Raw genomic sequence first — 13632 nt, forward strand, 5'->3', positions numbered from 1 at the left:
TACCAGCTACACCTTCTAGCATTTATAAGTTTGGTTCCTGGCCCCTTTTCATCCATTCCCTGTCAAACTCACACCATCTTCCTCATAGTGGAAACAACAGAACTATTTCTTGAATATACCAGACCAAGCCAGGAAGTATAAATAGGCCCTCCTTGCCCTAAATATCCTTAAGAAAACGTATGCTTACTCCTACAGGTGTACATAAATGCATGAAATAATGTTATTATGTTAGCAATTTCATCACTGGGGATAAACAACTACAGTAGTTTCACCACGTTTGGCACTTTCTCTTAACTGTTATAGCCATAATCACAGAATCAAAGAATCACAAAGAATGTGCTGAGTCAGAAGGGACCCTCTGGGATCATCAAGTCCAGCTCTTGCCCTGCACAGCACCATCCCAAAGAACCATACCATGTGCCTCAGACTATTATGCAAACGCTTCTTGAATTCTGTCAGGCTTGTTTTTCAATCCAGCACTTCAGGTGCCCAGAAATTTTCTCTTCATATCCAAAGCCAAATCAAATGGGGTGTCAAGTCTCTTTGAAGTTGTGTAATAAAATAATGGAATGAAATAGGGTTGTTTCCAAACAGCTCAATTTTACTATTTCTCACCTAGTCATTCTGATAATATCAAAATATTCCATCGGCTTTCAAAACTTGGTGAACAGTTTGGCAGAAGGTACATCTAATTTACTAATACTAGCAATATTTCAAATAAAATTATATGAAATGTTTCCTTTCTTACATATGACTTGCAAGATTTAAGACTTGTCTGTTTTTTATTCTCCTATTATTTAATTTTTCCTGCTCATACAGCCTGAAAGTCATTGAGTTATTTATCATTCACTTCCAACATCTGCGTTGTGGCAACCAGTCTACCTTTTTTTGTAACAAAATAGAAAAATGCTTTAGATTAGATAGATGGCATGCACCTGACTGTGTACAGAATAATTTGGTTGTGACTTTATTTGATCTAAATGAAGTGAATATACTTACCTTGATCAATCAGACTGAATAATAATGAGGCACTTTACAGTGACAAAAATCAGTTTTCCCAGAACAGCACCATGTGGTTTCATCCTCCAAACCAGACTGGAAAAAATGCTCCACTGCTGTGACACCTGACAACTTCATTCTCCCTTTGCAAAGCTCAAAAGGAATTCTGGAAGTTGTCTGTCTCATAAAACATTAACTAGGTCTCTCTCCAGGAAAATTTTTCCACTGTAATGTTCCAAAAGAGTGCAAAATAAAATGGACAAGGAAAACACAGTTATTTGAATAAACAATCATATTCACTAGAGATTGCTTATAGGCACACAGGGTATAATAAATTTTACTTTACACTCAATTTAAAAAAATGATAGCTGTCGCAAAGGAGGAAGAAACTGTTCTATGATACTGACCTAATGCATAAGCCTGATCTTATATTGCTCTGAATGTAAATAGAGTTCACTTTGGGGCTTACTTTAAATTGTATTTACACCAAACAAAATCACATATTCTAGTAAGAAATGTTTCAAGGAAGTAAAGTTTACCAAATGCCAGCTCAAGCCTTGTTAAACTATGTGTATAAAAAACAAGCAAACTCACAATATAAAATTTACCTTTCCTCAAAATACACTTTAAAACATTTATAAATATTAAAAATTAATAATATATGTTAGGATTTCATATGGCACAAATGCATACTTTTTTGACAATTCTAGATGATGTAAGCGGAAATTGTTTCAGCTAAAATCGTGATGATGATTAAATTACTCATTTAAGTAATTATTTAGTTATTATTTATTAAGATTTTTATTAACTATTCTTTCCCCTTCCTGTTTCTTTCTCCTTTCAGCTTTTTCCTGACGATAAACCTCTCTTTTTTATGGGGAAACATTAAAAAAAGAGCACTTAGAGCAACACTATCAGTACCAACACTTTAAACAACAGCATTACTTAATGAAGAGCTGCAGCCATGTCTGCTAAGCATGCAGGCATTTTTTATATTCTTTAAGACATTTATAAATGCCCTTTAAGAACATCAATTTCTTTAACAGGGTTTCACTCAAAATATGAAGAGAATTTTTCCCTTCTTTTTCCTTCTCCTCTGCTGAGATGGCCTACCCTACCACATGATGCCCAGTGTCTAATAGTACATTGAGTGCAAATGTCATCTCCAAAAGACAAAGTTGCTGCTCATGGAAAGTAAACATAAAGTCTTAATTCAAAACTCACTGAACCACTGAAATCCCTGGAAAGGAAAAAAAAAAAATTAAAAAAATACTGATTTCAGTGACCATGGAGAAAGCCAAGACATGCAAAAAAATGTATCAATTCTAATAGTGCTGTATAGAGCATTAAGGTACATTCATTGCAATGAATGCAAGCAATGGACAATGGAAGCCTATAACAATACACTTAACAGGGAGAACAGTTCTCACAGTGTAAGAGGGGTTGAGGGAACAATTTGACAAAGGAGAAGGTCACATAGCGGATTATTACCAATCTTGCTCTTGCAACACAGAATGTTATTTAATAGAACATGAATGGTGGATTGTGTCAGGACAAGAATTCTCTGATTTTAACAGAAAGGAATAAAAATGAGAGGTGTAGTTACACAGAGTGCTTCGAAAAGTGTGAATGTGAAATTAAATTAGGGTAGTCAGTGACCATATTGCAGAAAGATAAAAAAAAATTTATGAGTGACAAAACACAATCTAATTTTACTGTCAGCATTTCAGACTTCCAAAGATGGATGCTGATGGAATGATCACAGTTCTAAAGACAGAAGATAGGTACACCATTTAGAGCTTTAGGTGTGATGATTTTTCTTCCCTCTGGTTTTGAAGGAGCTCTAAAAGAAAATTGTACTACATTCTTCTAAGGGACTGATATGATGAATGACAAATTAAATAAATTATAGGTAACACCAAGTTCTTGATTCTTGGACTAAAATATTCAAATATGGATTTAAAATTTTTTTATAATGTCTGAATGTCTGACATTTAAGACTGCAAATTTCATTGAGTAGCTGATTTCCCTGTGTAATATAAATGAAGACCTCAAATTCCACACATTGTGCAAGAAACTGCCTTTTGGGTGAAGATAGAGATATATCAGAAATCCCAGTGTCCTGTAGGGCTGCACATGTTGGTGTGTATCTCTTCAAGAGCCAGAGATGGTAAGTGAACCATGGGTACCAGTTGACTAAAGGGGACTGTGATGTGTTCACTCTTACTTGACAATGAAGCAGGTAGAATGACTGATCTCTGAAGGACTCCTACATCTACAATTATGAAGATCCAATTTCATGTCCTTTAGGATCTGTGACCTATTTCTCAAGCTACAACCAACCCCATTCTAAGATGGGGATAATGTGCATTTCTAGGTCTGAAGTGCTGCTCCTGCAAGCAGCTGCTGCCAGAGAGAGTGGCACTGAGGCCAAAACCAAGTGCTGATTTTTAGCTGGTTGAATTTCCAGGGAATCAACAAACTGACCAGCCTCACTGCTTGCCTCGCCAAAATGCAGAAGGCAGAGGGAATGTGCTGTTGCAGACATGGAGGAGGTTGGCACTTTCAGCAGGACACTGTCCCACACGTCCTTGAGCCACTCAGGGAGCTTCACTGCCAGCGGGGACAGGAAGAGAGCAGATCACAGTTTATCACACTGAGCAAGTACAAAGGGAAAAAAGAGCAAATGAGCTAAATAGTACAACTGAAACAAAACAGCAAAGCAAATGCCAGAAGCTGGTGGATTTGAACAACGTACTTGGAAAAAAATTTGTGTTATGCTATATTGAAGAGTAACTACATAAGGGAGCACATGTATGACAGGTGGATAGTTACCAGGAACAACTGTTATGGCTGCAAATGGAGGCAAGTACAAAAGATAAGGTGACACAACTTGAAATCTTACAGAAAGGGAGCCTTGCAGAGGAAAAGGAACGAAAGGAAAAAAAAACTGTTTTCTTTATGTTTGTACATCAGGAATTGAGACATATCTGCAGTAATACATATCTTGCTATATTCTGATAAGTGTATAAAAGGAAAGGCAGAGAATAGAGATTTCCTTTTACAATGTAATAGAGGCATCCAGAAACAGTGTAGGTGAATTCATGAATATGAAGATATACCAGTATTTGTACCAGATCCATGAGCTGTTCCTACCTGATTCCCTTGTGTCTTACTATAATTTGAAAATCAATTTTATTTGATTCACTTTGCTTGATTTGTGTCTTCTATTAAAGAATAAAATCACATCGCATTAATTTTGCATATTGTACTGATAAAATTTATTTTCTAGTAAAAAACCACTTACAGTGTTAAAGGTGTTGATCTGTAGTTTTTAAATGTAAGATGAAGAATATATAACAGCATTGATGCTATGTGGTTTTTATGAAGCAGGTGCATGTACATAATTTGAATATGTGACAAATTGGAAATCATATTAAATTTTTAAATATATTTTAGAAACATTTTTCGGATGTTCTATGGAAGGGGAGATGTCCTGGAAGTCCTAAATGGGATACTGCTTAGTTTTGATGGAAGGCAGAGTACATCCTGTGTAATAACCTATTTCTTTGTTTTTTTCGACTTGGTTCTAACTTCTGTCTTTACAATCAGAATGCAAATTTTCCTTCTAAATGATAATTGAAAGAAAAAATATTTAAAACAAAAGAAGGAAGAAAAGCCCACAAATGCTACATACCTTCATTGTTTGCAAACACCACATTTTGTTACAAATTTCATTTTTCAGGATCTCATAAAGACAGATATGTACATCAGAAATATAGAGTAAGCAGTAAAATAGAGTAAGACTGAAAGTAAATGATGCAGATAATAGAGATTAAGTATTTCTCTGCAAAATGTACACTCTCCTTATTGTTAGACCCAGATGTTTTCAGAACAAGGAAGCTGTATTAGAAAACAAGCAAGTTGGTGGAAGAGTATCCTTAGATAGATTTATCTAAGATTTATTAGGAAGATCTTTAATGTGCCATGTGGTCACTTGGTTCTTCCAAGAAGCATTGATCTGTACATGAATGTACTGAAGTGTGCTGAGCAGTGGAAAAACTGATGCCATCCTGAAGAACAAAATGCTTTCAGTATTTTTCATCAGGGTCACATGTGATGCATTTCCAGGTAGCCCATTTTGGCCAGGTATGCTTCCAATCAAATCAGTGATTTCCATTTAGTTTGCTGTTTAGAGGAATCTCCAGACATCTTGGTTACACAAAATGGAGAGCACTCACAGGGGTCACCACGTTATCTAACATGGGTTGCTTGTCTCAATATATTCTATGCAGGAAACACAAACAAAAGGATTCACAAATGTTTTGGGAGCCTTTAATTAAGTCAACAGAAAATAGGCAAAACACACACTGCTCAAAATTTTGGGCAACTCAACAGAAATTTTTATTTTACTTGAAAAAAAGATAATATAGGGGACTTTTAACCTATTATCCAAGGATAAATGTTTTTATTGCAGCATTTTCTGTGTTTCCTTTTTATGAGGGAACTATAGGACTTTGTGGTTGCTTTTTACAGAAATTTGGATTATGAACTATAACACATATGCTAAATTCATCCTCAAAGTATTAACTATAGTCTTACCTGCTCTGTAAAACTGTTAGACCTTATCTTGTATTATATGTGTCTCTTTTATTGCAATATGTTCTCTTAGTGCCCTGTTACTTGACATCTTGCAATATTAGCCATCCACTGTAGATCCTAAAGGGAAAAACCTAAAAGGTGCCAGTGAATTCTTATTAATAGGCTTAACCTGCCTCTGAAGGCAGCAGAAAAAGGAAAGTGGAGGTTGCCTCCCTTCTCTGACAGTGTAAATGTGTAGAGAAAATAAATGTTACTGTTGCCTATAAAATATCATAAGCTTTAAAATCAAGGAAATTATTATTTTCATTAAATGCGGATTGGTCTACTCTACCATGTCTCAAGTAAAAAGACAAGAGGAAATGGCATATGTTGCAAAAAGGGAGGTTCAGATTAGATATTAGAAAAAAAATCACTGGAAGAGTGTTAGGCATTGTAACAAATTGCCCGGGGACATGACCCAGTCACTGTTTCTGGAAGTGTTCAAGAGGTGTCTGGATGTGGCACTTGGGCATAGGGTTTAGAGGTGAATACTGGTGTTGATGGTTGGACTAGATGACCTTTAGGAGGTCTCCCAAACTTGATGAGTCTGCAATTCTGTGAAATGTACTATCAACCAAAAGAACACCAATTGTTCACAATATCACCGAGGCAAAATCTTAACAAAAGCCAGAGAGTGGGATATTTATATGAAAAATATTCTGAAATAGATAGTCAAGAGATTATCTCCTCTCCTCTCCCTTCCCCTTCTTCCTTTTGTCCTCTTTCCTTTCCTTGACTTTTCTTGCCTCACCTCACCTCACCTTCTCCCTTCCTTTCACTCATCTCTGCCTTTCCCTCTTTTGCTCTCTGCCCCATCCATCCTCTCAATTTTCCTTTCATTCCTTCTCTCTCTCCCTTCTATCCTCTCCTTCCCACCCCTCTCCTTCCTGCTCCTGCACCTCTCATTTATCAACAGCTCTTAATATGTGTCACAAAAAAAATTTCCCTGGAGATATGGTAACTTTATGGTAAGGAAGAAAATACATTGTCAACTCTACTTTTTGGCAGAGACAGGTCTCTAAATTCAGACTTAAAACAAGTTGTTCCAATAAAAAAATCTATTGCTTAGTAGGTATAATTAAATGCACATTATGTTTGTTATACAAGCTGATCTTGACTGTTTAACAGAGAGAGCTTTTGGGAGATATAACACAGGGTAATGCAAATAACTCTCTTTGCTCATTTCTACTCTGTCCTAGTAAAACAGATACTCAGTATAAAAAACCACTTCCTGCCACTAACGTTTATATTCTTTTATGGGGATTATCCTTCAATAAGGGTAGCAATAGTTAAAGAAAATACATCTTACAGAAACAGAAGTTTTATTTATCCTTTGAAAAGATATTTGTAATAGTGGTGTTATCAGGAACATTTTTGTGTTTGAAGTGGGCAAGCCATTAGCCTTCTTCCTTCTCTCAAGGAATTATACTAAAAATCACTTCAAAATATTAAAACAGTTTTAGATTGCCATGTAGTCTTCTTTATTCTTAATTTTCATATCCAAACAAACAGATTTCCTTGACTCCATATTTTGGAAAAGTTTAACTTTCACATCTTCAATGATAAATATGAATTGCAAATATTAATAATCCTGTCACAAAAGCACTTAGAGTTTTGACAATTCTACATGCCATTTTGATAGCAATTGATATTTCCCTAGAAGCAACACTATTGGAATTTATCAGCTATTGAATGAAGAAAAATAGCCAGCAAATTAGCAGTAATATAGAATTACTGTTAGTTTTGCCACTGGCAAATAGTGTTTTCAGTACAGGCTCATTAGCCTTTGTATAAAGCATCCCCGATACTGAATCATATCCTGGGGCAGCCTCACTTTGTAGTCTTGCTTCAAGCAGAACTTTACAAGCAAAAACCTTTTATTATTTCTGTTTTGGTTTTGTTTGTTGTGGTGGATTTTGTGCTTTTTATATTACATTTTAGAAAACAAAATGAGACATGTTCAGATCTTCAGGTTCTTAGCCAGTCCTACTTGTCAGTGGTAAATAGTGTCTGAAACAAGAAAGAACCTCATCAATCCTTTGGAAATGGACTGCTAATGTAATATTTAATCCATTACACATTATGGCTTTGTTCATTAATTTCATTAGCAAAGATCTAAAATGCACCAACCTTTCCTTTTAGATCCAGACTTTGTCCATTAATATCCATTGGAAATGTCTTTGGGTTTTTTGAAGTTTACAGTTAGTAGCAGAAAACAGAATTTATGTGTGCTCCTGTCAAACTGGGTTTGTAGCAAAGCTAATTGTTGGAAGCTAGAAAGCCAGGTTTCTGAATATTTTTTATTTTCCTGTTCCAATCATGGCCTCATGAATATAACTAATCCAAAGTCCTATTCCCAGGTCATTTCTGATGTGGGCTGATATAGCTGCAGAGTTGGCTGGCTGTAATCAACAGATTGGAAGAAAACTGTGTTCATAGATGCAGTTACATTGATGTTTTTTCTTTAGTCTTTGGAAAGGCAGCAAAATTTTTAACCTTTACATTTATCATTAATTTAATTTCCTTGCATATAATATTAATAATAACCTTTCTAAAACAGTTTTAATAATTATATTTATTATAATATATTCCTTGTGGTCATTAAGGCAGCGTTACTTCTCTCATTCCTGCTGGACACCTGAGGTAGGGATAAGTCTTGTTATTTACCATCCAAACACTTCAGTACCTTATGTAATTTAGTCATAAAAGTTCTTTTTAGAGAGGGTTGAAGAAGATGTGCATCTCCAGGGGGCAGTTCATTCTTCCTGTCATATAAGGTGGTATTAAAATGACAAGTACTACAAATGTTTCACAGATGAATAAGAGAATGTTTGGACAAGTTTGGACCGAATGCTTTATTTTTGGAAGAATGAACTTAGGTGAGATGACTCCTATATCTTCTCCAACAAATTCAATTTATTTTACATTCCCAGCAAGGTCTTTAACAAGGTATTCATTCAAAGATTTAAAAATGCAAGTTTTATTAAGGTAGTTTTCTGCGAATAGTATGCTTCCTTTAAGCAAGACAAAAACCAGTCCAAATCACTGAAATTTTGATCTTTGGTGGAAAAGAAATATGAATTTTCCTTTTAGAATTGATTTCTCAAAGTCTTTCTTCAAGAACTCAATTTTTTTATTCATTGCATAACTCAAAATTAAGTCTTCTTAACTTCAGTATTAGCTAAGCTACTACTCCCTGGTTTTAGACTGGCTGTGTGAGTTGGGCTGCACCTTGTGCATTGGAGGAAATCCAGTTTAATGGTAGCTAGAAAGAATTAGTGTGTATAATCTAGTGGGTTCTAGACTTGGGAGCCAGAAACCTTTCACACTGATCCTGTTATTCTAAGTTATTTTCAAAGGAAGTAGAGGATAAAGTTTCTTAAAACTTACTTTTATTTCTCAAAAACCTTTTAGTTATAGTTGGAAGTAGGGAAATATTCTGATATTCTAAAATGTTCACTCATTCAAAATGCCCCAACATAAATGTAAATTGACATTCAGAGGTAGAGAGAAACTTTAGCATGCTTTCAGTTTTAATTAAAACATGAAATATAAAACAGATCAGGAGGTATTGTACAAATCCTGAGTATGACTAAATGCACAGTGTTAAGGATTAAATATAATCTATACCACAAACAATAAATAACTTCAGTCTTTTCATGGGAGGAACCACCAAGTGCTACATACTTGTGTTTAAAGCCTTAATCACTTCAGTAAAATCCCAGACCCCACACACAACACTTCAGTAACTTCATACATCTTGAAATTAATAGGATTTCATTGAACACATTGCAAGTTATGGGTACAATAATTTTCAGTCTGTGGAAAAAAAATTGCTATAACATTCTTTGTGGCCTCCTGGATGCTGGACTGGAGTAATTTCATACATGACTCTTTTCATTGTCTAAACTTGGGCCATGAGCCTGTATGGCATCAAGGATTGAAGATAGCTTCTTCTCTTAGAGGTGATAAGAGGGAGTCTTACAGGAATTTTTATCTACTTGAGGTTGTCAGCAAAAGAAACTAGCTATTGCTTACACTGTGCTATGGAATTTCTTTTTCAATTTGAGTCTTTTTATGAAAAAGGGTATATAAGATCTCACAATGTACTTACTGTGTCATAAAGGGTAGGGCAGCGTTAAAAGGGATATTTGAATTTGAGAAATTCTATTCCATTCAGAGACTCACTGTTTTGAAGCTTTTTGAAAAAATGAGATACAGCCTGAAGGGAAGAGAAATAAAGGGCAGAGCTAAGTTTGTATTTAACCTCACAATCTGAGAGAGTCTTCATGCACATAAATCATATAGCAAAGATATAATTTGGTGAAAAGCCAGTGTTGGGCTTTGCTGCAAAGCCATTTCAATACAATGTGCCATAGATCAAAAATCCTCAAGAACGTTTTGTTTGAACCATCTAGCAATGTTTGAGAAATGATAATTACTCACCTTCATGAAATGAAAATTTAATTTTGCCTTAGCATTTGACAGCTTTATGGGTCTTTTCTAGAAACCATTTTTTCTGAAATGTGTCACACTGACAGTTGTGAGGACTTAAAGAATGCATTGCATGTCTTAAAACACTGTCCCCGTAATAGAAGCCACCACAATGGAACTTGAAATAAACACAAAATGCACAGCAGGAAAGAGTTAATTCCAGGCTTAATGGAGTTAAAGGTTTGGTTAGCATCGAGATAAAAAATTCCCACTGTGGCAAGCTGTTGGAAAAGGAGGAAAGTGCTTATGCACATGCCATCTCTAGTTATGGGAATGGGATCTTCACCCCATGGATACCCAGGGTCTGGACTGGATAAACACGATACTTACAGAAGAATGACTCAGGGATCAGCAGAATGCCACTTGCGGTGGTGATATATTTACTTACCCTCCCTCCCACCCCCTTCCTGCAATTAATCCGTGGGTCTCTGGGCTAATATAATTCCAGACCCGGATTGCTCAGGACTAAAGCCCACACGGAATTGCACAGATGGAAGGTAAAAGACGAGAAGTGCTCTTTGCCACGTGGAGATGAGTGTCCAGTTTATTAGCTTGAGACAGGACATTCTGGCAGCAGCGACCACACAGGTGGCAAAGAGACCAAACCACACCTGCCATAGGGTTTTATGTCCAGGTGATGGGGGCGGGGAAAGAGGACAGCAGCCAATGGGATAACACTGGGGCGGGGCAAGGGGAGGGACCACCCGTGGGACAGACCACCAGGGCATACAGAAACCAGGGGGTTATGTGAGGGAGAAACCATGTGACCTAATAACGTTTTTTTCAACACCCAGTGCAAACAACTAAATAACTATTTAGTGCAATACAACACCTTCCTATTTCTTTCTATGTGTCTATCTCGCATTTACTGTTAAATAGAATTTGTACAGTTGACTTTGGCATGTGTTCTTGTTTGCGCCTTAATTTGTGCGGGGGCATCTCTTCTGTTTGGATCATAGCAACAGTGCAGGAATCCAACAGCTTTTATCTAGACACTGAACAAAAATCCACAGCAGCACTGCAGGCTTCCTGACATTACCCTGTCAAAGACTTTTCTTCAGCTCCTTTCTGAAAGAATCAGTGAGAGAGGTTGGTGTAGTTAGCTGCTGCTTGTTCAAACCTCAGCCTCATTGCTGAAACTGCCAATTAGATAGGGTGCTAGTCACAGAGTGCCTAAATATGCAGTGTTCTTCAATGTAGTCCAGCTAAAAGCTATCAAATAAAGCAAATGGTGGTGCTCCTTATTTGCTTAAATGTACTAAAACTGAAATAGCTCTTAATCACCTTATCAGTTCCTTGGCTCCTGTGACAACATTCCCTGAAAAAGGCTGGCATATCACAGAATTAAATTTGTCCTTCTTTTCTAGGGTCTCTGATAGGATGGAGGCTAGGGTCTCTGATAAGATATTTGGTATCACCTTAATAAATGAAAGTAGAGTGAAAGTGGAAAAGATCACTGTGATGAAGAAGACAGTGTATGGAAACAGAAATGCCAAACATTAATTCCTGCAAAAATATGTATGGTGGCTATATGGAGAGTGTAACCTATCTAGCCACTTAGCAATGGATGAAAAGATGCTATTTTCCTTCTGAGACTGAATAGTGTCTGAACTATTTGAAATTCCACAATGTTACTTGGCTTATTCTCAACAGTTTGATACCTATTTAACAATGGGTCTTCTAAACAGCTTTGAGCAATAAATATCCTCTGACAGTCATTGTAGGAGAATCAGAAATTGTAAGTTGGGTGCTGGATCATGGAGTTGGAAAGCAAGTGTGAACTGTTGTGACTGGGAAGTACCTCTGATCCATGACATGTAGCTCCCCTCTAGCTGAGGCAATCCAAATAATATAATCACTTCCCTAAGCATATCCAGGTCTATATGAAAAATATGATGTTTAGGTTTGGGATTTTAATGTTTTTCCAATTTGCCTCATCAGGAGATTTGATTAATAAGTTCAGTTCTCTGAATTTAGATGATTCTTCTAATTTCTCACCTGAAGTCAATTAAAATTAGAAATTGATGTTAAATAAAGTATCAGTATGGAAGCAAAGGCTGAATTTTGCATACCAGCAGTAGCATCCTGTACCTGATGTCATGATAGTAATTCTTTACTCATCATAGTAATTTTCTAAGCATTAATTTTTGAAGTAGACTCTCCAAGCCTAACAACATTGGGATACCCCTTCAGTAGGCCATGAACAAACCTACAAAAAAATGGACGTCTCTGCAATTCTCCAGTTGGAATAGAAAAAAGTGCTAAAATTGACAATTATATAGAATGTAGTAGATAAAATTAGCATGCAAAAAGAGCAATAGGGTACAATGTGAGAGAGAAAACAAAATGCTTATGCAGTTGTGGGGATGAAGTATACATGTACCAGTTAGTGGTTATACATCTGTGCTTTCATCTGTTTTTCCAGAGAACAGATAGAATTCATATTTGTGCAGGGATTTAAAAAACATTTAGGGTAACATTGTTTTCCATGTTAATTACTACTTTTGCCCACTGTTGTTTAAGTTTTACTGGGGAAAATAAGAGCAATGGATATTGACAACATTGGATCTTTTTCAGAGTCAAATTATGGCCTTTGAAACCAGATGTTTTCATGCACTGATGCATGATAAGCAATGCTTTTTTTTGTTAAAGATTGGTACATGGGCTCCTGACTGAAATAGCTATGAAGTGTGCTATTGCTGTAGACATGAAAATGCAGAGGTAAATATTTTTATCATCTTTTTTCCTGAGTGTTCAATCAGTTGTAAGTTGCTTTTGTTTCTAAAACAGAAGAATTCTCTTCCAAAATCAGTTTATGACTTAAAGGAAAGAGACCATTTGTTAAATAAAAAAAAAAAAAAAAAAAGATTGTGCTGCTGATCATTATCTGCTTGTTTGCATATAGAGGCAAGTGTATATATATCACACAATTTTACTTTTTTAAATTTCAGGTGAATGCAGTGCTTGGCTAGAGTTTCAATGCTCAGGACTCTGATTCCCATTAAAAGAGAGCTTCCACTAGTTCCAGAGAAATTACTGGTTCTTCTATCCTGGAGATCTCTGTGTTTTCAGCAATGATATGAGTGTCTGTGCCACAGCAATTTAGACCCTAATGTGTTTCTGCAAATTGCTAGGCTGCAAGCTGTGGCAACTTAGGAGCAGGCAGACATGATACATTCTGGGGGACAACAATAGCTTTTAGAGGCAATAACAAAAAAGCTTCTCCACCATCAGGACTCAGAGACAGTGAATTTGTTCACAGAGAGTATGAAATCTTACTGTCTTCTCTCTGGACCATGTCAGGATTTTATCTGGGAACAATTGCACCTAAAATGCAGAAACCACTTAGGGAACAGGAATGAGACTTTTCAGGACGTCCATCACAGATTTCTAAGTATTGGAATAGCGTCACATTGGAGGATTTTTGTTGTTGTTGTTGTTGGTTTGGTTTGGTTTTGGGTTTGGTTTGGTTCAGTTTTTGGCTATGATTTTGTTGAT

Source organism: Agelaius tricolor, unplaced genomic scaffold (genome assembly GCF_023055355.1).
Source record: "Agelaius tricolor isolate 1412-34295 unplaced genomic scaffold, bAgeTri1.0.p SCAF_7, whole genome shotgun sequence".
NCBI classification, from domain to species: Eukaryota; Metazoa; Chordata; class Aves; order Passeriformes; family Icteridae; genus Agelaius; species Agelaius tricolor.